Source organism: Lissotriton vulgaris, chromosome 3_1 (genome assembly GCF_964263255.1).
Source record: "Lissotriton vulgaris chromosome 3_1, aLisVul1.2, whole genome shotgun sequence".
Taxonomy (NCBI): domain Eukaryota; kingdom Metazoa; phylum Chordata; class Amphibia; order Caudata; family Salamandridae; genus Lissotriton; species Lissotriton vulgaris.
In genome coordinates, this window is record NC_141689.1 from 111,061,687 (window position 1) to 111,084,785 (window position 23,099).

Sequence of the window (23,099 nt, forward strand, 5' to 3'; positions counted from 1 at the left end):
AAATGTAGACCTGCCCCCTGACTCCCTGAATTTTGTTATTGTTATGACAGGTGTGCCACCTGTTGCGGAAGGGGATAGAGAAAACAACGAAAGCTTAAAAAACAAAGTCATCTTTTGGCTGAAAACAAATAGACCCCTTCCTCCTAATCTTAACGGGGATATTGTTACGGTCAGAAGATGTCAGTGGGTTGGGGTTCGCCCTAAGGATATAGAGGGGGATATAGTGATCATTAACTTTAGGGACCATAGAGTTGTTTCTCATCTCACAGATTGGTATGTGGGTAACAATGAGGGAGGGATCTCCACAAGGAACTTAAGTTATTTCTATCCTGAGACCCTGATCAATCCAATCGATCAACCCCCTGGTAGAAATAATAAAAACACCAAAAGCCTCCTAAAATGGTCCAATTTTACACCAAGTTTTCATGGACCCCAGTTTAACCCAGAGGCGCAGTATCGCTCCTACACTCAATCTAGTTACAACTGCCCTGTACAAACGCCGGGCTGGGCTAAGTTTAATACCCAGCCCTTTGGTCCCCCAGCCTTATTGGATCTGCCATTTTCAAACAAGCCCCGTATCCTATGGTTCCTACAACACCTGCCTTCACACTGTTACAACAGCCCCCAAGCTTCTACCCAGTAAATCCCTATCCCAATATGCCTACCCATCCCAAAGAGCTTTGGAACATACCACTGAGAAATCCATACGACCCACTATCAGGGCTGTCGACTAATGATTGACCAGCACTTGCGACAAGGGATAACTAACCTAACTCTGAGTGTCCGAGTGTGGGAGATGACTCGAGTATCCCTCTAAGTAACGTCGAAAGTCCTAAAGACATACCCCAGTGTGGTGAGGAGGGATGTATAGTTTACTCAAGAGAGCTTGACATACCAGCTCTGCAATCCACCTCATCGCACCCTATGGATGTTTCTTTCACGGGCATACACCCTGAGTCAACTACACAGGCTGGGTCAACATGCTTGACAAGGGAAGGGTTGATTATAGATGTACCTCTGCCGGCAGAATCCTCTTTCCAGCCCAGAGAACCCCTCCCAATAGACGCAACAGTACTGTATGACCAAGTTTGTGAAAAGGGTACCACCATGGGATGTTGGAATGTGGCTGGTATTGAATCTTGTATATGCACTCCTGATTGGGCTGATTTCATCCGACAAGGTGATGTTTGGTCTTTTCAGGAGACTTGGGCAACCCATCCAGTGTATCTTCCAGGCTTCCTGAGCTTTAACAAACCTGCAGTTAGAGGCCAAAGAGGCAGGGCCATGGGGGGCCTTACTACTTGGGTTCGTCAAGTTGCAGGTGTTTCTGTAAAGGAAATTCATATCGACTGCCCTGATATATTGATTATCAGCTTGAAAACAAATAGTGGGCTGGACATTTTGTTGTTCAATGTATATGCTAGAGGAATTCCGGGTGGTCGAGTTTCAACCACCCTAACATGTTTGGATGACTTCCTAGGCTCTACTCAAATAACAGGGTATGTGGTTATAATGGGTGATCTCAATACTTGTTTTGAACCGTTAAGCAGGGAGGATGGGCTTTTAACTGAGGCAGAGGACATGATGTGGGGGATTCCACAACTTGAGCTACCCCCGATCACTAAGTGGACTCAAGCCGCTACCTTTATCAAAGGTCTCTGCCTGAACTGGGGGCTGCGTGCCCTAAACGGTCGCGTAAGCTCGGACAGGTTGGGCAACCCCAAATTCTTCAACGGCAGACATAGCAGTCGCATTGATTACATCTTAGTAGACATTAATCTGTGGTCCATAGTATTAGACATGACAGTTAAACAACGACCAGAAAGTGACCACGAACCACTCTTAGCAGAATTGAAGGACTTTAGTTTTGCTGGGCCGATTGTGCAACAGCCCAACCCCGTACAAGAGGCCATGGTATTAACTAATGATATGAGGCGGGTTCGATGGCCAAAGGTATCTGTTGATGTGACTGCACGCACAAAGATCAGATCTCTGGTTTCAAATTCTTTAAGGGAAATTGAAAAGTGTGATAACCTGGATCTGACAATCCCTAAAATTTCTGATATCCATGCCAGCCTGTTTCTGTCCCTAAAGTCACTATTTGTTAAATTTGTAGCTAACAAGGGTATAGGGAAGGCGAGGAAACCTGCTAATTGGTACAACGAAGCCTGCCGCGAGTCCCATTCGCTTTTGTTTAAGGCATTAAAATCAAAGAACCCAGTCCTAATTAAAACCAGTAGGAAGGCATATAATGAAGTTAAACGGCGGGCTAAAGCTGCATGGGGTGATGAGCGCTGGACTCTACTAACTGAGGCCTGTGGCTCCAAGAACCTCCAGCAGTTTTGGCATCTCCTCAGGTGGGGTCAGTCACAGGACGATCGCCCTAGCCCCGCATCTGTTGATCAACTGAAATGGGTGTCCCATTTTGAGGAACAGTTTAGATGTCATAGTACCAGGCAAGATCCCATTAGTTGGCCTTTAACCTTTGACACTCTTGTGTTTTCGGCCAAAGAGGTTGAAACAGTCCTGAATGCCATTCCTAGGGGTAAAGCGCCTGGTCCGGATTGCATCCCAGCAGACATTTTCCAGCAAGATAAAGATCTATGGGTACCATATCTATTGCAACTGGTAAATGCGCTGGCCAGGGGTGCCAAGGTACCTGATTCTTGAGCTGGTGCTGAGATCCTGCCCATCTTTAAGAAGGGTGACCGGTCGGTTCCATCGAACTACCGGCCGATAAGTCTTATTGACGCGGTCCAGAAGATCATAACCCGTCTTGTTCTATCAAGGGTTCAGGCCTGGATAGAGGAATACAACATTCTTACCCCCCCTTCAAGCTGGGTTTAGACCTCATGTGAGCACCCTGGACCAGGCATTCCGCTTCATGCTACTGCACTGGAAGACGGTCACCTTGGGCAAAGGAAACTTATTTGCGGCCTTCGTTGACCTTAGGTCTGCGTTTGACCTTGTCCCGAGGGCGGGGCTTTGGAACTGCCTATTAGATATGGGCATGCCTCCCATTTTGGTCCGCCTTATAGTGAACCTCCATGCACAGACATACGCATTTGTTAGATGGGGCAAACCTGGTGAGGTGGCAGAGAACTTTCCAGTGGCCAAAGGTGTCAGACAAGGTTGTGTTTTGGCACCTACCTTGTTTTCTCTATATATCAATAGAGTTACCAAGTTCTATGACAACTTTTCCACTGATGCTCCAAGCTTGGCTGGCATGAAAATCCCCCTGCTCATGTTCGCTGACGATACTCTCTTGATTTCACGAACTAGACAGGGCTTGCAGAACGCACTGTCAAGGTTCGAGAGTTTCTGCAGCGAACATGAGTTGGAGGTGAACGTATCCAAAACCAAATTTATGGTTTTAAGGGGGCACAAACAGGTTAAGGCCAGGGTTACCATGGGGGATACCCCCCTGGAGCAGACAAAGTACTTCACTTATCTGGGAGTTACCTTTAGTGACACCTTGAGTTGGACCCATCAGATCGAGCTTATGACCATGAAACACCAACAGTTGGGCGGGGCTCTGATCAAGGAACATAAAGCGTCATTCACGAGGCCTATGTCGCCGCTCATTAAGATCTATGGAGGAAAGGTTTTATCAGCAGTCCCATATGGTGCGGAGCTCTGGGGTGGATGTAATTTGGATTCGTTAAAACATGCCCAAAATAAGTTTTTAAGATTGGCTACAGGTCTGCCTGAGTCGACACCATTAATCCCCCTTCTTTACGACCTGGGGTGCCACACGGTGGAGGACCAAGCAAGACTTCGGCCACTAACATTCTGGCACCGCCTGTGGACGACGCCAGAACTCCATCACTATGCAGAAGCTTGCCTGGAGGTTAAAAATAGCTCTGGCGCCACAAAAATTGGATGGTTTAGAGACCTTAAGGCCACCCTATTTTCTTTGGGCTTTGGCGAATTGTGGTCTTCGCCCGAGTCAGCCAATTTCCCATCAAAAAATGAACTTAAAAAAATGTTATTGGGAATGGGTGACTCATAACATGTACTCAAAAATGAGCTTGAGCAGTCTCACTGGACTGTTTATTGTACATAAGGACATCCCCAAGTTAGAAGGGTACTGGGACACTATTACAAAACCTTTGGACCGCAAACTATATTTTCAATTTAGATGCGGTTCACTTCCCATAGGGGACTTCACTAAAAAGTGGGGAACAGATAGATTGGGGTTTTGTCCTAAATGTCATGGCACTGGGGAAAGCTTGAATCATCTGTTGTACGTGTGCCCATTATACTCAGACCCCAGAGCCAAATGGCTTAAACCGGTATGTAGAATTCTAGGCACCAGAATGGCTGTGGAAGCAATCAGATTGTTAAAAACTAACCTGGATCCGCTTATTGTTGTGGGGGTTGCTAAGTTTCTCGGGTGGGCCTGGGTGCTTAGAAGCAGGCATATTAAAAATAATCAAGTGGTGATTGTTTAAATATCGTGTATTCTATGGATGTATGGTCGTGCTCGACCCCTTTTTTAATCTTTTGTATAGTTCCATAAGAAGCTGATTAGATGTCAATGATTTAATACTTGTTTTAAATGTTTTATGTGTTTATACTGTATTTTATGTCTTTTATGATGAACTAATCGATTAAAGACTTCTTGAACTGACTACAGTTCATGCTTTTTCTAAATTGATCCTATCTATTTCTCGTAATCTCTCCACTGCTTCTTGTTGGGAGATTTTCCAGATTTCTTTATAGACAGCATAGTAGAAATGTTTTTGACGTGGCTTTCTGGGACCCAATAAGAAATCCCATTGGTCCAAATCCGCTGTAAAGTAAAGATAAGTGTTGTCTCACCTCTGTGAGTGATGAGTTTTTTTTAGCCAATCAAGGCATAACTTCACAACACTGTATGATGTTACCACCCCCAGATGTTCTCTTTGTACATAGTGTGGGTCTGGCCTATGGATAAGGAACACTTCGGTGGTACCCCTGAATCTTTCTTGACATCCGTTAGTGTATGTTGACCAAACCAAATAAATAAATAAATAAAACCAACCATCCCTTCCAATTGGGGTCTGATCTATTGTATTGCATGATGTCATCTAAAATAAACCCTTCTTTGGACGTATTTTTGTCCTCTGTTTGTGATGGTGTTGGAGTCTGAGGTGTATACAAATCCTCGTTCTTGGCTATTCCAAGACAGGAAGTCTGTTGCACAGTTTTGTTCAGAAATATCATCTGCTGTGGAATGAGGCATGCTCTAAATAGTGCTTCTGCTCCCTGGACTTGCCCGTCTCTAGAACCCCAGACTGATTTTAAATCTATAGTGTCTTTCCATAAGTCGAAACACTGTTCAGACAGTTGGGTAATAAAGGAAGCAGAATAAATCTGTTTGATGTTTGTCAACATATTTTTCTGTGCATATGTAGGTGCAACCTCATAGTAATATGAGGCTGGGTAAGAAGTATTAAATCTTGAAAAATATGAAAATGTTTGTTCAAATGTTTTTTAACTACTTTTCGGCGGTGTTGGGCAATGTTCCCATTGGTGATATGTGAAAACATTTCTAGGTATACTAGATTTGTGTAGGAAGTGATGACCAAAATGTTGATAAGAATACATGGTGCTAAAATCTGATGTGTCTTCCAATATTTAATTGCTAGAAAATGCGGCAAATTATTCTAAAGCAGACAACATATTAATTAAAGTTTAAAAATCCCAATCATCAGAAAATGTACTGGAGGTAATAATATAATTTAAGGAACTTTTAAATAAATTAGGTATTTGTAAAAGTTCTGTCACGCCAAAAATGTCATAATCAACCTTGTCCCATACTATACCATCAGGTATAGGAACTGCAGTAATGTTCACTGATGACAAATCTCTGTGTTCGAGATTAGATGAAACATGAGGTATCAGGAGTAAGTTCACTTTTGATGCTGCAGAGCTTTGGCGAAGGTAAGTTCCATTAATAAGTAAGCAGAAAACTGTTACAAAGCCTAACCAGAACAGAAAGAAAAGGATCCCAATAATTATCCATAGTTGTACCCACGGTGACACCAGGTAAGACTTTTTAAGAAAAATGAAAAGTCTTTGAGTTGTTGTTGATGAGTTTTTTGGGCTGGCATCGTTTCAGGTTCACTCGGATCTAATGAAAAGGTATCAAATTCTATGGAATAGCCAGATGCAGTTCGATCTATTTTTGGTAGCTCAGCATGTTTTGTTGAACTTGTAGGTGGATCTTGTCAAGGTACATTTACGTGGACATCAGTGTTTGGACTAATTGAAATTTGTCTTTCATTTTGATTTTGATTTTGATTTTCTGTTTGAATATAGTTCTAAGAGGAAGGAGTTCCCTAGCGTTATTGCCTAGTCCATAATTCCGTGTAGTTGACTCCTCAAACGTGATGAGTCTTTCTATTTGAACTTCCTGTATAGTAGTAAGAAGAGGACGCCGGCTACCCAGGAGTCCATGAGGCCTATTGTTCAGTATCGGCCACACAGTGTGGTGTGATCAGATCACTGGAGACAAATCTCTTTTCTTTTCCGGCAAGAGGCAGCAGAAGTACAATTCTTTTTCCTTCGACTGCAAGGACAGGTACGGGCTTTCTGTATGATGGCCCAAATTCTTTCTTGTCCAATATCTTTTCTCAGACCAGATCCGCAACTTTAGGATTCTAGGCAGGTCTTGCCGGTACTGATTTGACTTACCCAGTGGCGGTCTGCTTTGTATGAACATTACTTTATCGTGTCCTGGATGCATTCAGATTCTGTAAAACAGCCAAATGTTTATTGATGTCAAAATGTTTTCCATCCGCTACTTTTCTTCACAATCAAGATCAGGTACCCTCATTCTCGTCCCAAATAGGACCTCATAAGGAGTGACCTCCCCAGATAGCTTCTTGGCAGATTATTGAGGGTACACTGTAGCCCACATAAGTGAGTGACCCAACTTCCACTGAACCTAATACCCTAGATGTTAAAGACTGCTTCAAGTCCCGGTTTTTCCTTTCCACTACCGAATTGCCCTCTGTATGGTACGGAGAGGAATTCCTTGTAAGCCAGAGAGCTAAATGTGGGGCCATGTTGAGAATGTATTGTGCCAACTGCGTATGTCCCTATAAAGACTCGTATATCTTTTATAATAGTTTGAGCGCCAGCCGAGCGCTGAGGCCATACCCATAAGAATCTTGAGCATGAATCCACTGTGACCATGATATATTTGTAAGCCCCATCTGAGTGTAGGGGCCGCAATGGTCAAGATAGACGTAGGCAAATGGTCTGTCTGATATTACTAAAGGTGTCTGTGCAGTGTTAGCGTTTGGGGTTAGTCCCTTTTTAGTGACCATGCCTTGACATCACATGACTTGTGGCAAGTAGGATAAATGTTTGGTCCTACTTTTACTTCAATGCTTGATATTGCCATTTCTTCGGATTCCTGTATCCTGGCTGTTGGTTGCTGCTTGAAGACAATTTCTGTCATTCGGATTCCTTTTGCTTTCACCCTTTCTCACGGGCTCGTGAGAAGGATATTTTTTAGTCCCTGCTGGTTTGTCTGCCCCCTTTCCCCCCCTTTAGTTAGTGAGTATCGGGTCCCGGGGTTTCCCTTTCCTTCCCTTGTTTGCCTTTTCCCTGCGTGTGTCTGGGTGCTGGGTGTTCGGGGGCTCCCGTTCACCGTCATAATCCTAGACCTTTCTGCCCTTGTATCGAGGAGTGTTTTTGATAACGCAAGGAGTAAACGAAGCGTTCCTTTGTTTCAGCGCGTCTTTGTTTAGACGCCGCTTTGCTTCGTTGTAGGCGGTAGTGACGTTTTCGGTCACTCCTCGAAGGCTTTGTTGTTGAACACCGGGATTTCCTGCATTCCCGAGTTGTATTTACCTGTCCAAGCCCCTTAGTCAAACCTGCTAACAACGAAGGTTTTTTTTTCTGGCAATTGTACCATTCATTGCAAGTCCTTTTTTCCCTCGTTGTTTCTTTCTTACGGACACTGACAAAAGTACTCCCAACTGTTTCCCTGCTATAAGAAACTTTACGGCAGATTCCAGTGTGCCACATTTTTTGTACTCTATACCTTTATGAAGCAAAGCCTGCGCTTCACACTGGTAAGAGAGGTTGTGTCTTTTTGGCAAGGCATGGTCATTGGGTATTGGGGTTGGGATTTGTTTGTGTGGAACATGGATACATAAAGGGTTTGCTTCTTTCCCTGTTGTACATAGGTGCAGAAGCGTAAAGGAAGGAGGGAGCAGTGTCCTACGATTACACAAGGGTGGCAGACTTGGTGTCTCCTCAATAATACCACCCTCTTTTCAGGTTCATTGGTGCACTCATAGTGGTTGTCCTGTGAGTGCCCAGTGGGCAGGGGAAGGGGACTGGTGCATGCTATGTTCCTGCAGTGCTCGGGCTGGTCGGAATCCAACAGAATATCAAGCCACGATAAATAGCACTGCCCGGACTAGCATGGATGAGGATGGGAATCCGTTAGGAGGGGGTACGGGTGGTCCCTCAATGCAGGACATACTGGGTGCATTACATACACTACAGGCACAGGCCCAGGAGTTACAGCAAGAGAATGTAGGTTTAAAACAGGAATTGGTGGCGGTCAGGGCCAGAGAACAGGCACCACCCAGGGGGACAGTCCCGTCATACAGACCGCTACCTTTCAGTACACGGGTGGGGCTGGACAAAGTGCTGCTGGAGGCAGCAATCCTATAGCTGTTACGGTAACTACTCCTGTTGCAGTGCCCCTAGCTCCCCCTGAGAGGTTCACAGGGGATAGCGACAAATTCGGGATGTTCACTAACCAGTGCCAGCTGCACTTTATGTGTAGAACGAGTGCCTTTCCCAATGACTCTGCAAAAGTCGCTTTTACGCTATCATATCTGGCTGGTAACGCTGCCCAGTGGGCGATTCCCTTGGTGGAAAGCGATGATCATGTGCTGTATAATTATTCAGCATTCAAGGACTTGATGCGGGGTTTGTTTGCTAAACATGCATTTATGTAGGCGAGTGATGCGGAGCTTTTGAAATTACGGCAGGGCAGGCAGGACCTATTGTCTTATATAGCTTCCTTCAATCGATTGATATTTGAGACTCATTGGCCAATCGAGAAAAGAACGTCCCTGTTTTACCAGGGTCTTTGTGAGGAGCTTAAGGACATAGTGTCACAGGTGGTGGATCCACCTGAGGATTGTGCGGCGTCTGTAGACTTAGTGGTCAAGTTGAATCATTGAGTGACGGAACGCGTGGAGAACGCAGTCGGTTTCAATCATCTCGGGGTAGCTATGTAAAAACAGAGGCGAAGGCTGTGGGGGAGAGCAAAACAGCACCAGAACCAATGGAAATAGGACGGGTAAGGGGACCTCTAACCCCGGAGGAGAAGAAGAGGAGGAGAGAAAAGAATCTGTGTCTGTATTGTGGCCAGGGAGGACATTTCGCAAGGGAATGTCCGGTGAAGCCGTCAGGTGCAGGGTTTGGGAAAAAGGTGGCCTGTATACAGGTAGATCGAGGTACGGGTGAAGATCGAGAGAAACAGTACAAGGTCATTGGGGTACTGGATCAAGCCCCTAGACATTTTGTTATCAATGCCCATTTGCTGCTTTCAGCACAGAACCATGTCCCTGTGTCGGTACTGCTGGATTCTGGGGCGACCGGAAACTTCATTGATATCTCAATGGCCAAGAAGTTGATGGTTCCGTGTCACCTTAAGGAACAACCTGAGCCAGTGAGGGCTATCGATGGGATGGAGCTGTCATCTGGTTGTATCACTCGACAGACCGAACCCCTACGCTTATTGTGTGAGAATGGGCACTCGGAGACGGTGGTTTTTGATTTGATTGATGCCCCTTCTTTTGGGCTGGTGTTGGGGGTTCCGTGGCTGCAGAAGCATAACCCCAAGATTGATTGGGTACAGAGACTTGTGACATTAGATTCGGTGTAGTGTTTGAAGAATTGCTATACCGTGGCAGGTGAGCAGGTTAATCCCTTGACCTGTGCTGTGGCGGATGTGAGAATGGTCCCGCCCCAGTAATCAGCCTTCCACGATGTGTTTGACAAGGGATGTGCCCAAGTTCTTCCGCCGCATCGTTCATACGATTGTAAGATCGATTTGGTACCAGGGGTTCCGCTGCCATGCAGTCGGGTTTACGCATTGTCGGAACCCGAAGAGATACATCTGAAAGGATATATTGATGAGATGTTACAGCTGGGTTTCATTCGTCCCTCCTCCTCGCCCGTGTCATCGGCTATATTTTTTATTCCTAAGAAGGAAGGGACTTTGAGGGCTTGTGTTGATTATAGAACCCTGAACACAGCCAGAGTAAAGAACAGGCACCCTCTTCCGCTCATCTCCGTGTTATTGGACCAGCTCCGCAAAGCAACGGTGTTTACTAAACTAGATTTGCGGGGCGCCTACCATCTTATATGGGTTTGACCCGGAGATGAGTGGAAGACGGCTTTCAAGACCAAGTGTGGCCTGTTTGAATACACCGTGATGCCGTTTGGTTTGTGCAATGCGCCGGCGGCGTTCCAGTTTTTTATCAATGAAGTCCTCAGCAGATATTTAGACCAACAGTCATTGTGTATCTGGATGATATCCTCATCTACTCTGAGAATGGGGCAGAGCATACCGAGCATGTAGTACAGGTGTTACAAACATTGCAGGATCCTCACCTTTATGCTAAACTAGAGAAGTGCCAGTTCAGTACCCCTGAAGTAGAGTTCTTGGGGTTCATTATCTTGGCGGGAGGTATCCGGATGGACCCAAAGAAGATCCGGGCCATAGAGACCTGGCCGGTGCCGACTACTGTGAAGCAAATAAAAATGCTTCTGGGTTTCGCCAACTTTTATCGGCGGTTTATATCGCATTTCTCCGATATAGTGGCACCTATGACCCGCCTCTTGAGGAAGGGAGTCCCCTTTGATTGGACCTGTGAGAATCAGGACACTTTTCGTTTATTGCTGAAACAGTTTACGTCTGCGCCTGTATTGGTGCATCCTGATCCTGCCCTGCCGTTTTTTGTGGAAACCGATGCCTCCTTGTGTGCCGTAGGTGGGGTGTTGTCTCAACGCGATGAAGCCACTGGTCATATGCACCCAATAGCGTTCTTTTCTAAAACCTTGTTGCCGGCGGAACGCAATTACACCGTGGCTGAAAGAGAATTGCTGGCAGTTAAATTGGCATTTGAAGAATGGTACCACTATTTATGGGGCGCTAGGCATGTTATCACCATCTACACTGACCACAAAAATCTAGAGTTCTTTTGTTCTGCCAGGGCGTTGACTCCTTGCCAGATGCGATGGGTCTTATTCTTTAACCCCTTCCACACTCATGACGAGCTGGGCTCGTCATGGTGTAGCCTTCTCAAACACTGATGACGAGCCCAGCTCGTCATAAAACAATGTAAAAAAAGAATTTTCAGCACAGAGGGGGAAAACGCATAGCAGCCATGGAGTTAATGAATATGACTTCATCATTACTTATAGACCTGCGGCCCAACAGATTAAATCTGATGCTCTTTCTCGGATCCATGTTGATCCAAAGGAAGAAGGTTCCTTGAGTAACAGTAGGGCTATGATTGCAGAAGAAATAGGCATGGGCGGATTTTGCGGATTGGCAAACCGCGAATTTGCGGATTTGCGGATTTGCGGATTGCGGAATCCGCAAAATCCGCTAAATCTGCGAATCCTCGCGGATTTTTTTTAATGTTCGCACGAGTTTCTGCAAGTTCGCGAGGGTTTTGTACAATTTCGCAAATTGCGAAATTGTACAAAACGCTCGCGACCTTGCAGAAACCCGTGCGAACACAATGTGCCCAGTAGGGTATGTGCCTCTTGTGTGTATAAAAGGTCAGAGAAAGATCAGTTCAGCAGATGAAGAGAAAGAAGCTCCTGGTCACAGGAACAGCACGGGTATTGCGCTCGTGAAAGTCAGGGATGCCAAGCCTATCCAGCATCACAGCTGATTTTCAAAGGTAGATTTGGGAAGAAGGCACACCTGTCCAACCTCGACGACGCTCACGATTGTTTTTGGGCTAATGAATGAGTCACTGAATTTGAGCATCAACTAGGTCGAGCGACCATGTGTGTGTTACTATGCAATCGCCCCGAAGGGCGCAGGGGTCCCTTGAGTGAGCTGTGAGCTGTAACTATTTTACAATGGCGCCAGCAAGCTGCCAGCGCCGTTGTAAAATAGTTACAAAGTTAGCTTGCACAGGAAGCACTTAGATAAAATAAAGCAGCACCTGCTTCGTTTTATCTAGTGGTTCCTGTGCAAGCTAACTTTGTAACTATTTTACAACGGTGCTGGCAGCTTGCTGGCGCCATTGTAAAATAGTTCCATGAGTGGGGATTCAACTTTTGAACCCGTTACGTCCGCGGATTTCTTTTTGCGGATTTTGCGGGAAATCCGCAAAATTCGCGGATTGCGGATTTCCCAAAAATCAGCAAAATCCGCGGGCGTAACGGATTTCCCGCTCACCCTTAGAAAGGATCATAGGGGCTTTGGCTATGGAGGATTTTCCAGCTTTAGTAAAGGAGCGGCTGAGCCAACTGGATTTGGCTCCTTGGTTGTCCATGTCCCGGGTGACAGAAAAGGAGGGGTTTTTGTATCACAAGGACAGATTGTTCATACCTCCCATTCTGAGGAACGAGGTTTTGGAGTGGTGTCATTCTTCCGCCTTAGTGGCACATCCGGGAATAAGGAAGACTAAGGAATTGTGTATTGAGGTTCCGTGACGATTTGAACCCGTGTTTTCAACATTGTCGTAAATACATAATTTTGGTATCAGTGAACCACAAATGATCCATTTAGCATATCCTGGTGTTTTCGCTATGCTACGAGCAAGAGTATTCCTGTTACAAACACATTACTGATCTACCCATGGCATCCATCTTAGATCATGGCAGCCATTTTGTGTTTCTTGCCCTCACATAGACAATGGACACGCAATGACCTCTGATTACTTCATTTCGATTAAGGACACGTAGGCTTAGCCGGAGATTCACCTCTCTAGTAACACGTGCACCTTAGAACAGAACACGCTGTGGCTGCATGACTCAACAAAGGCTGCCTCCTCTGCCTGAGGCCAGTCCTGCTATACTGGTTCTCGTGTTCGTTGGCCTGATCATGATTAGGCGGCCGAAGCTGGTAGCCTTGCCCATTTACGCCCCACAAACATCTCTTATCCTGCTTTTCTATCATCTGCACCTGGCTCTGCTCCTTTCCTTCTGGGCCTTTATTAGGGGGAGGTAACGAAATTTACGATGAGGCGGTCCGGCTCTTGAATGAAATGTTGACATGGGATTGTGATGGAATAGTGGGAACCCCTCTTCGTAATGTTTGACATCAGATATTATCGACGATTCCTGTGCAACGCCAAATATTTATTGTTTAGGACACAAAGGTTTTGGGAATGTACTAACATGTGAAGAATTTGCCTGAAGGCCAATATTTAGTATATAAGGAGCAACCCTTCTTGTACAAATCGAACAGGCTCCTAGATACTGCCCGTGTGTAGTTTCTGTGACTTCTGTGTCCCTGCAGTAATAAACCTTTGGTCTTTGACGCCACCATCGAGAAGCCCGTGTTTCTGTTTATTTGTGCACCGAGACAGGTAGAACTCCGGGGTCTTCGGGTGTTATCCCTGACACCTCTGGACGGAACCAAAAAAGTCCAGAACTCCAATTGGCGCCCAACGTGGGGCGACGTCATTCGGTACCGGTCCAAAAGCCTGAAGAGTCCGAGAAGCTTCGTGTGAAGATTCCTGAGGGAGGCGCCCCACTTCATCGATCCCGGCATATCGCAAAAGTGGCCCGAAGTTCTCTTCCACGAGGGTTCCCGTTCAAGACGGCTGCAGTGGTCCGTTGCCTTGACCGTCGCCCTGTCTTGGACCCGAGGTGCAGTCCTTAGTACGGCGAGACGAGACGGGTTTCTCCTTGGTGACGTCTTCAGTGCCTCAGATAAGTATTTAGTGGTTGCTAGTTGGTTACTTCGTACGGGTTGTTAAAATCCTTTTTAGTTCTTGGTTTGGTTTGGTTTCGTAAGATTATCGCTGGTTGTTCTGGTTACGATAATCTATTGGTTTAGTTTGGGTATCGATACATTAGTTCGCTTTGGTAGGCCTAAGTTCTTAGTTCGAGTGCACATTTCTGTTTGTGTTTTGTTCGTTCTGTGTTCCGGATTGCAAAATGGTAAGTCGGAAAAATTGTATGTTGTCGTGTTTTGGTTGCAACAGTGATTCCCGGTTGGAGGACTCATGTCTGGTTCCTCCGATTGGGACTCCTCTATATGATCTTTATTGTAAGTTTGGTGTGGGCCCTATATCTTATAATGAGGTGTGGGTCCGCTATACGGAAAAAGACGGTGTCCTTAGTTGGCCACTGCATGGTAGTTTTGAACCCGAAATCCTTGACGATTTAGAAGCGAATTGTTTAAGAAGAAAGCCCGGCCGGCAATGTTTGATTCTTTCCGTTACTGGCGAAAAGAATCTAAACAGAGAGAAATTAAAAGGTTAAAAAAAGAACAGAAAGAGCAAGAGTTGACTTTAGAACAGGCTGCTAAGCAGCTGCAAGTCAACGAGTCTGAGAAGGCAATAGAAGTGGCTATTAGAGAGCGTAATTTAGCAATCGACAAGTGCTATCCTGCTTTGCCATCGAGTACGGCTAAGATAGTAGAGGACCCCGAAAGTGATCCTCTCTTATCTTACTTGTTACAGTCACCTCCACCGTATGCACAGGGTGTTATGGTTCCTCCATTACCGAATGTTCAAATGCCGGTTGCTGGACAACCTGGTATTCCTGCTCCCCCGAATCAAGCTCCTGTACCTCCTGTGGTCAATGTGAATGTTCCTTCGGCACCCCCTCTTCCTGGGTTGCCGGCTTCTTTGCCTATACCTGTATCACTTATACCTACTGCTTCACAAGCTACCTTACCTGATACTCCTACTGTTCCTGGTCTATCTGTTCCTACTGCTACTGTGTTTTCTACATCTGCTAGTATTATGACTCCGCTTTCTGTTCGTCGAAGAATCACTGATTCTGTCTCTAATATTCTGTCTCCCTTCTATAAAACTTTGATTAAGACTCCTGCCTCTGAGTCTGTACAGAGACGTAGTCAGCTTCCAAGTACTGAGGAATGGGGAATCTTAGATTCCACGGCTCTCAGATGGATTTCGAAGAGTAGGAGATATAGTACGAGAGATGTATTAGATACATTTATGCAGTGGAATGAACCAATGCAACGATATGCGTTCGACGAGATGTGCTCTCTTTTACGTGAGGAACTAGAAGAAGATGACTCTGAATCGAATTTAGAAGACTTAATTAAAGTTCAGAAAGAGTTTGCTGCAGGTATGATAGTAGGTCAAAATATAAAAGAAGCGATGGAACTGATTTAAGTTATAGGAATGATCCATCTCTTCGTTCACCGAGAGATTTAGAAAGACAGAGTACGAAGCAGAATCGCCAATATCCAATGAGGGAGGTTCCACCAATTTGGCGTGAAGCTGTGCCAGCTGATGTGAATCGTGGTATTGCAGCCGCTCCGGCGCAATTCCAGAGAGTGTGGATACACATTCCGTGGAAGCGAGCCGAAGTGTTAGCAGTGAAGCAGGCCTTGCCAGATCCGCGTAAGAATCCTGCCGGGTACTATAAGGAATTAACACAGACAGTTGAGGCTTGTGTGATGAATCTAGCGGACATCAACATGTTATTTGGGAATGTAGTTCCGCAACCAATTTGGGCTAAGATACGTAAAGAGAATCATCCAGTTGCCCTAGGTGGTGATTGGGCAGCTATCATAGCGGCGGATGGTCAGCAAATAGGTGGTTCCAAACCCGAACCTCTAATTGCTAATCTTCCAGGTAGGATAATTGAATTAATGAAGACTCTGATGCCAGCATTGCGTGTTAACTGGGACAAGTTGTCCGCATGCAGGCAGAAGAAAGACGAAAGTGTCTCCGACTTTTTCACGAGGTTTGAAGAAACTTTTGTAGATCACAGTGGTCAGGATATGAGCACAGAAGGAGGACAGAGATTGTTTGTCGATAAGTTTGTACACAATTTGCTACCAGAGCTCTGCAATAAATTGAAAGATTCCGAGAGTGCGTGGGCTGTCTCGACAACTGCGCAAATACTTGCAACTGGACAGTATTATGACAATAGGGATAAAGAGGAGAAAGAGAAATCAGATAAGAAAACGAAAGATTTAAAGACTAAAGTTCTTTTGCAACAGGCATATCCGCCTCGCATGAATCAGACTAATACACAGCAAGGGTCATATCAAAGAACAGATTATAGTTCACCGAGGCCTCAATATCAGTGGAACCAGTGTGCGTACTGTAAGAAAGAGGGTCACTATAAAAATGACTGTCCGATCTTAGCTCAAAATAATGCTGCAGCAGTTCAAAGAGGTTGTGGTGGATCTATGCAAAATTCTAGAGGTCGAGGACGAGGTGCTATGCCTCCACAAACGAATGATCGCCCTTCTAATCACTTTGATCAACGAAATGGACAGTCTGCCCAACAAAATAGATCTCAACAGTATCATGTTGAGGATTATTGTGAAGTGGATGAGGGATTTCAACAGAGTGGGTACTAGGACAGCCATGGACAGAGAGAGGGAGTAGTATCATTTCCAGTGGATCAGAGTGGGCCTTATGTCGCAGTAGCAACATCAGGTGTAGTCGAACCGTTTCTGTTGGATACTGGTGCCGCAAAAAGTTCTATCATTCATGCAAAACTCCCTGGCGCACCTTTGTCCGGCTTAACAAATGTTTCAGTAGGTTTTTCAGGCGCCCCTGTTTACAACCCCGTATCTGGTCCTTTGTCTATTTCTGTTGGACCGTGTCAATTGAAGGCACCCCTGATTTTGACGACAGGTTGTAATGAAAATCTGCTTGGTTTAGACTTGTTAAAACGCCTATATGCGACATTGTACTGTTCTCCGTCAGGAGTACAGCTTACGTTGGGTAAAAGAATCACCTCTCCGATGTACTTGTCAATGGATGCACTCCCGCCAGAGCTGCGTTCACTCCCTGATACTCTTTGGGCGACTGGTCCTAACGATGTAGGTCTTTTGGAAATTCCACCATATGTAGTCACTTTAAAAGCAAATGTCAAATTTCCACGAATTCCTCAATACAAGATTTCTAGTGAAGGTGAACGTGCACTTTTACTGATTGTGCAAGATTTGATTAAGAAAGGTGTGGTTGAAGAAACTAGAGGAAATGTCTGTAACAGTCCTGTATTACCGATTTTGAAACGTACTGATCCTTCAAAGCCTCCAGTTTATAGGTTTGTTATCGATCTCCGAGAGGTTAATAAGATTGTGGTTCCGCAGTTTCCTGTGGTTCCAGACATTACTGCATTGTTAACGTTGATTCCTGCTACAGCCACATGGTTTTCAGTTATCGACTTGAAGAATGCCTTTTTCAGCATTCCGATAGCCGAAGAAAGCAGAGATATTTTCGGCTTCTCTCTAGGAGGTCGAAGTTTCAGGTTCAAACGTGCTCCACAAGGCTATTGTGAGAGTCCGTCTATTTACAGTCAGGCATTAAAAAGTCAGTTAGATTCCTTTGTACTTCCTCCTGGTTCTGCACTAGTGCAGTATGTAGATGATCTTCTGGTGGCTGCCGATGACAAGGAAACTTGCAAAGCAGCTACAATTTTGTTATTGCATCATTTGTCTAATTTGAATCATAAGGTGTCACCTTCGAAAATGCAATACTGCTGCCAAGACGTGACCTACCTAGGTCATCTCTTGTCAAAGGAGGGAAGGAAGTTGACCCCAGAGAGAATAAAAGCAATTACGCAGATGAGTGTTCCCCACACACAGAGAGAAGTACGTGCCTTTTTAGGTATTACCTCGTACTGTAGGCAGTGGATCCCAAATTTTTCTCTTTTAGCAAAACCATTGGTAGCTTTGACTGGGAAAGGTGTTCCGAGTCCGGTGCCATGGTCTGCTGAATGTCAGGAGAGTTTTTCTGAGTTACGAAAAGCATTATGTTCAGCTCCTGTATTGGGTACACCCGATTACAGTAAGCCATTCACGCTCTATGTTCACGAGAGAGAAGGTTGCGCGTTGAGTGTTCTGACACAGAGATTTGGTGATAAACAACGCCCTTGCGCGTATTTTTCATCAACATTAGACCCGGTAGCTAGAGCATTACCTAGTTGTTTGAGAGCTACAGCGGCAGCTGCGGCTTCCATTTGACAATCTGCTGGTTTGGTGATGAACAACATGCTAGTGGTCATGGTTCCTCATGCTGTGGATACACTCATGAACCGAACTAAGACGCAACATCTTACCAGCGCTAGATTATCAGGCTATGAGCTGACATTGCTAGCTAGTCATATTCAAATCAAAAGATGCAATGTATTGAATCCAGCAACATTGTTGCCGACTAATCAAGAGTCGAGTGATTCCGAACCTCATGATTGCTGTTTCAGAACCGAGGAGGAGACAAAAGGACGAATTGATCTAAAAGACACTCCTTTGTCAGATCCAGATGGCACGTTGTATGTTGATGGGTCATGTTTTAAATTGGAGAATGGTGATGTGACTGCTACTTACGCAGTAACGACTTTGAGGACGATTGTGGAGACTGCAAGAGTGAGTCAGAATTCTGCCCAAGCTGCAGAATTAATCGCTCTAACAAGAGCGTGTGTTTTAGCAAAGGGAAAGAGAGTGAATGTGTTCACAGATAGTCAGTACGCGTTTGGCGTGGCCCATAGTTTTGGCCGTTTGTGGAAAGAAAGAGGTTTCATTACGTCCCATGGGACTAAGATTCAACATGGTCAGCTAGTTAACGACTTGTTGGAATCTCTAACCTTGCCGACTGAAGTTGCGATTGTGAAATGCAGTGCTCATAAAGCAATCACGGATGATGTTGGTCGTGGGAATGCTTTTGCTGATGAGACCGCTAAACAGACAGCTAGAAATATGATGAGTAGAATGTATGTTGCAACGTCTGCACGATGGATTTCCGAGTCTGGAATGTGTGAGGACACAGTGGAAAGTGTGAAAGAAATTCAGAAAGAAGCGACTGAGGAGGAAAAGCTTGCATGGAAAGAGAGTACGGGTAAATTGGACTCGAATGGATGTTGGATTGATTTGTCGGAACAGCAGCGTTGGATGTTGCCTGATGCGTACGTGCTTGCAGTGGTGACGATGGCACATGGAACAGCACACATTAGTTCTAAAGGGATTTGTAAGATGTTAGCTCCAGTTTGGAAGAATGATGGGATTAATAAGTGTGCAGAGAGAGTGGTGAAAAATTGTATGGTATGCCTGATGCATAATCCTGGCAAGGGAGTCCCAACACCTGTTGGTCACTTCGCTCCTCCTTCCTGCCCCTTTGAAGTGATTCAGCTAGATTTCATTCACATGGATCGTTGCAATAACCTAAAATACGTCCTGGTGGTAGTTTGTGCTTTTTCCAGATGGATCGAAGCATATCCACTAAAGGACAACACTTCCCTATCAACTGCCAAAATACTTCTCAAAGAATATTTCCCTAGGTATGGAATGCCACGGATTGTATGGTCAGATAACGGAAGTGAGTTTGTAGGGAAAGTTATGCAGAGTGTGTGTGCCGGTTTAGGAATTAAGCAAAAATTTCACAGTGCAAACCATCCCCAGTCTGCTGGTTTGGTTGAGGGTTACAATGGCACCCTCAAACTAAAACTCGCTAAAATACAGGCATCCACGGGTTCATCCTGGCCAGATGCACTACCCTTGGCTTTATTATCAACGAGAGCGACTGTACATTCTAGAGTAGGGCTTAGTCCTTATGAAATAGTCTTTGGTCGTCCCGCTAACGTTTGGGGAGTGCCTAGGCCAAGAGAATTTTGTTCTCTGGAGTATCCAATGTTGATTGACTACCTTTACGACTTGACTGCTAAATTGAGTCTTATTCACCAACAGGTTTTCGATGCATTGCCAAAGCCACCGGAGAGTCCAGGTCATCAGCTGAAACCAGGAGACCACGTTGTGGTGCGCAACTTTGCCAGGACGAAGAACCTTCAGCCCAGATTTGTCGGCCCCTATCAAGTGCTGCTAGCGACGAGAACTGCTATTCGTGTGGCCGGACGCAAAAACTGGATACACACGACGCACGTCAAACGTGTGCCCCTGCCGCTTCCTTATGATACCTGGGTGAAGAAGGGAATTGGTGCCTCTGAGTTTGAACGGACACCCAAGTTTATCCCTTTCAGCGATGCCGAATTGGTAACTGACACATCGAACTCTGGCTCTCCTCCTGAAACTACTTCTCTGACTCCTGAACACTCACCCTCTGCATCAGAAGAAACTTTGCCATCTGCGAACTTGAACATTGCAACCTCTGCTGAAAATACATTGTTTCCAGATCAAACAGCTCCTGCAAAACTGAGATACAATTTACGGTCTCGTAATATGGACAAATAAAGCAGGAAACTGCCTATTGTGATATTTGAATTTTGACACTTTTTCCCTCAGCCAGGAAGTTTGCTATTGTTTTATTGTTTTAAATTACCTTGCCGTCTGGGTAGCCGTAGGGTCGTGGCTGTGTGCCTAGTTGAATCTGCGGGGGTCAGACACAAGGTCGATCTTTCTGTTAGTTCTGGGAACTCCCAGGGCTTATAGAGGCATTTTCATCTACGCACACATCATCAGTGGTCGCGAGCGGATTGTAGAAGATGGAGCTTCCTGCGCTGCAACGAGAAAATGTGATTTATGTTCGCAGAAACAGACTTTACAGAATTCTTCACAGCAAATGTTTTCTGATGCAATGTGCTATTACATTTTTAATTGTTTTGATAACGTTGGTGGGTGGAATCGTCTTTGGTGTGAATTTGATTTTTATGCCGGTAACTACAGTACCTCCCCTTGATCCTGCTGCTTCTACTGTTTCTTCTATGCACTCTTTTCACTCGTTTCCTGAACATGAGCAAGCTCGACGCTCAGAATTCATCAATAACACTTTCGTACAGCTCTTGCATCAACACCAACTGGAAGTTAACACTACAGACTGCTGGGTGTGTGGCTTGATACCCCACACTATGGACAAAGGCATTCCCTATCTGGTGTTGCCTTTTAGCTATAATGGATCATTTCAGGCCCTTCAGACCATTTTTGCTTATGCCCTTGAAACCTATCCTCCGCGTCCACCACGTTCCACTAAATATAACTCTGCCAACAAAGCTTTAGTCCAGGGAATTATTGACATGATCAAGGACGTCAATAATACTCCATCCTACCCCAGAGATGAATTACGAGTATATTTGAGTTGGAACTCTTCAGAGTATCGCCTTAGTTTGGGAGAAAGCAAGCGTAAAAGCTCAACTCCAATCTGGGTCGTGCCTCACCGAGGTCAGGTCTGTTTGCAAGGAAATGGGAGAAATCCGAGAGCTCAGCTAGGGAGGAGTGAGTGCGTTGAGACTTACGTGTTTCCGTCTAACTCTTCCCCTGCTTTTCTTACTGCTAGGGGTACCTACTTCATCTGTCCAGACAGAGCGTATACATGGTTGCCTGCTGACTTTTCAGGTTCATGTTATATTGCTCGATTGTTGCCTCCAACATACACTGCTTCATCTGACTATCACAAGACCAGAGTAGCAAGAGGTGTTTTCAGCAAGGAAGATACCGCTGGTCAGGAAGCTGGAGACTTCTTCAAAGGTTTCCTTCCGTTCTGGGGGCCTATGGCCAATAGTAGAAACATACGTCAGCTAACACGGGTAGTTGAATCTACTATTACCGAAACTGCTGGTGCCCTTAGCAACTTGACGGCTGAGCTTCAGGCGGATAGACTCATGACGTTACAGAACCGTATGGTTCTAGACGTGATACTTGAAGATCGAGGTGGGGTACGCAGAATGATCCAATCGAGCTGCTGTGTTTTTATTCCCAATAATGCTCCAACTGTCTATGAGGCGATCTCTAAGCTACACAAGATTTCCGACTCTATACACGTAGACAAGGGAAACTGGTCCTTCATGGAGTGGTTTTGGACTCTGATATCAGCGTGGGGATGGAAGGTTCTGATGGTCATTGGTGTCATCTTAGTATTCCTGTTATCGTGCTGCCTGATTATCCAGTGTGGTCCAGCTCTGTGTAGTCTTTGTGCTGCAACCTGTTTTAGAAAACCACCTGCGTTTGGAGAAAAGGCGCGAGAGAGGATGATGATACAACAGCATGTCACTGACCTGATGAGCATAGAACTAGATTCTGACATAGACTGAGTAATTGCCTATGTAAGGGCAAAAGGAGGGTCTGAGGTTCCGTGACGATTTGAACCCGTGTTTTCAACATTGTCGTAAATACATAATTTTGGTATCAGTGAACCGCAAATGATCCATTTAGCATATCCTGGTGTTTTCGCTATGCTAAAAGCAAGAGTATTCCTGTTACAAACACATTTCTGATCTACCCATGGCATCCATCTTAGATCATGGCAGCCATTTTGTGTTTCTTGCCCTCACATAGACAATGGACACGCAATGACCTCTGATTACTTCATTTCGATTAAGGACACGTAGGCTTAGCCGGAGATTCACCTCTCTAGTAACACGTGCACCTTAGAACAGAACACGCTGTGGCTGCATGACTCAACAAAGGCTGCCTCCTCTGCCTGAGGCCAGTCCTGCTATACTGGTTCTCGTGTTCGTTGGCCTGATCATGATTAGGCGGCCGAAGCTGGTAGCCTTGCCCATTTACGACCCACAAACATCTCTTATCCTGCTTTTCTATCATCTGCACCTGGCTCTGCTCCTTTCCTTCTGGGCCTTTATTAGGGGGAGGTAACGAAATTTACGATGAGGCGGTCCGGCTCTTGAATGAAATGTTGACATGGGATTGTGATGGAATAGTGGGAACCCCTCTTCGTAATGTTTGACATCAGATATTATCGACGATTCCTGTGCAACGCCAAATATTTATTGTTTAGGACACAAAGGTTTTGGGAATGTACTAACATGTGAAGAATTTGCCTGAAGGCCAATATTTAGTATATAAGGAGCAACCCTTCTTGTACAAATCGAACAGGCTCCTAGATACTGCCCGTGTGTAGTTTCTGTGACTTCTGTGTCCCTGCAGTAATAAACCTTTGGTCTTTGACGCCACCATCGAGAAGCCCGTGTTTCTGTTTATTTGTGCA